The sequence below is a fragment of the Pan paniscus genome, chromosome 23, assembly GCF_029289425.2.
Source record: "Pan paniscus chromosome 23, NHGRI_mPanPan1-v2.0_pri, whole genome shotgun sequence".
NCBI lineage: Eukaryota > Metazoa > Chordata > Mammalia > Primates > Hominidae > Pan > Pan paniscus.
Window position 1 is genome coordinate 52,602,027 of NC_085927.1, and position 2,801 is coordinate 52,604,827.

The 2,801-nt window shown below is 48.0% G+C and overlaps 1 pseudogene; it reads right to left on the reverse strand.

Annotated features, from left to right (window-relative positions):
- Window positions 1-1,500: 1,500 nt before the first annotated feature.
- Window positions 1,501-2,567, reverse strand: LOC100984699 (large ribosomal subunit protein uL18-like; annotated as a pseudogene).
- Window positions 2,568-2,801: the final 234 nt, after the last annotated feature.

The following is a 2,801-nucleotide window of genomic DNA, read 5'->3' on the forward strand; positions in this document are numbered from 1 at the left end:
CTCACAGGCTCAAAAGTACCTGCCCCCACTGCCTGGCTTCTCCCTACTGTTGGCTGTCAACACCCACTCTGATCTCAGAGTAAAGTTGGGCTGAGCAGGGGCCATGAATGGCAGTGGGAGGCAGATTCCTGGGCAGAAGCTGGGGGTACCTGATAAGACCCCACTTTCAGACCAGGGAGGGCCTGAAGGCTGAAGGCCAGGCTGCCAGATCCACAGACCAGAGTGGGGACCTGTGGTACCTCTTCTGGGTGCCCATGCACCAATTGGCATGCATTTCCTCCTCTCTGAGGTCCGTAAACACCCCAGGCTCAGCCAGAGCAAGGCAGAGAATGGAGAAACAACTGGAGACTGGATGACCAGCTGCAGAGAGGAGCTACCTTCTCTGCTGAGAGCTGGGAAGTCAACAGGGACCTGCCTGCAGAGTGGAGCCACCCACTCCAGGGCCTCCAGGGCCTCCTCCCTATGGAGAGCTGAACACTGGAGGAGATGACCTGCTTACAGAGAGGAGCTGCCCACTGCGGGTCTCCTCTGAGCTGTCCTAAGATTCAATAGAGCTTTTCTTCGTCTTGCTCACCCTCCACTTGTCTGTGTACCTCATTCTTCCTGGACACAGGACAAGAACTCAGGCAAAGGCTGGGATTACAGGCGTGAGCCCCTGCGCCTGGCCCAGTACCTTGACTTTGCTGCAATGCATTCCACTTCCTGTACCATTTGTTTATTTTTATTTTATCATTATTTTTTGAGACAGAGTCTCACTCTGTCCCCCAGGCTGGAGTGCAGTGGTGTGATATTGGCTCACTGCAACCTCCGCCTCCTGAGTTCAAGCAATTCTCCTGCCTCAGCCTCCCAAGTAGCTGGGACTACAGGCACACGCCACCATGCCCGGCTAATTTTTGTGTTTTTAGTAGAGACTGGGTTTCGCCATGTTGGCCAGGATGGTCTCGAACTCCTGACCTCAAGTGATCCACCTGCCTTGGCCTCCCAAAGTATTGAGATTACTGGCGTGAGCCACCACACCTGGCCCAGTATCTTGATTTTGATGCAATGCATTCAACTTCCTGTATCATTTAAATGTAGTGGAATTGTTATAAAGATTAATGTTATAGGCCAGGCGCGGTGGCTCACACCTGCAATCCCAGCACTTTGGGAGGCCGAGGCAGGTGAATCACAAGGTCAGGAGTTCGAGATCAGCCTGGCCAACATGGTGAAACCCTGTCTCTACTAAAAATACAAAAAATCAGCTGGGTGTGGTGGTGGGTGCCTGTAATCCCAGCTACTTGGGAGGTTGAGGCAGGAGAATCGCTTGAACCCAGGAGACGGAGGTTGCAGTGAGCCAAGATTGTGCCACTGCACTCCAGCCCGGGCGGCAGTGCGAGACTCTGTCTCAAAAAAAAAAAAAAAAAAAAAAAGATGAATGTTATACCTCCCAGTTTTCTGGATAATGTTCTCCGTAAGGTTTATACATTGACTACGATGCCAATTATAGTTAAGGGCAAGCTTGTTTCTCATAAACGATGTGACTTCAAGTTAATTACTTGGCTTTTTTTTTTTTTTTTTTTTGCTGTCCCTAAGTTTATTGTCTGTATCTGAAAAATCATCATAGAAAATTGTTTGGTTTAGCTCTCAGCAGCCCGCTCCTGAGCTCTGAGGAAGCTTGCCTTCTTTTGAGCTACCTGATCCTTCTTCTGAGCAAGGGACATTTTGGGAAGGTTCCACCTCTCCTTTTTAACTTCTTTCTTGGGCTTCTTTTCATAGACTGGATTCTCTCGTATAGCAGCATGAGCTTTCTTATACATCTCCTCCATCACGTCTGGAGTTATGCTGTTCTTTATGTATTGAGAGAACTGTTTCTTGTAAGCATCGTCATCTTCTTCCATTAAGTAGCACATGTAATCTGCAACATTCTGGCCCATGATGTGCTTCCGGTGTACTTCTGCATTAAATTCCTTGCTTTCAGAATCATGACCAGGGAATCATTTGGTGCTGTGAGGGACAGACAAGCCTCCATCCACAGCTCCCTTCAGGGTGCCAAAAACTTTATTGCCAGTGGTAGTTCTGGCAAGACCTGCACCCATACAGCAGGTGAAGGCACCTGGCTGACCATCAGTGCTTTCCACATTGTATTTATCGCCAGTCACCTCCACTTGGCCGTCATAGATCTTGTCCATGCCAAACCTATCAAGAAGCCTGCGGGCCAGCAGCAGGCCAGTACAATATGCTGCAGCATAATTTGTCGGGCCAACCTTCACACCGTATTTTGGCAGTTCGTGTGCATATGCCGTGCAGACTATCATATCCCCCTCTATACGGGCATAAGCAGTCTGACAAATGATATCTCTGTCAGTTACACGAACAATCATCCTATACTTGGGTGTGTTGTATTTATTTTTATCCTGTATCACCAAGCGTTTCCGAGCATAGTAATCAGTTTTACCCTCTCGTCGTCTTCTAAATTTCACTTGGTATCTGTTAAAGTAGGCCTTATTCTTAACAACTTTAACAAACCCCATCCGGCGGAACAGAGACCCGCGTCCGCGGCTCGACAGAGACCTGCAGGCCCAGCGGTGCCAGGGAGGGGAAGAGGCTACTTGGCTTCTTTGAGCCCAAAAGCCTGAATTTGTTATATGATGGGATCAGAATCCTTTGTCTCTGAAATTCTTTTCAACTTTAGTTGTGGGTCATTCTATATTTTAGTCAATAGTTAAGTTATCCATAAAAATGATATATTTCTTCTAAAGCCAAAATAGAAAATCTGTCTTCTTTAAGAGCAATTTCTGACCGGGCATGGTGGCTCATGCCTG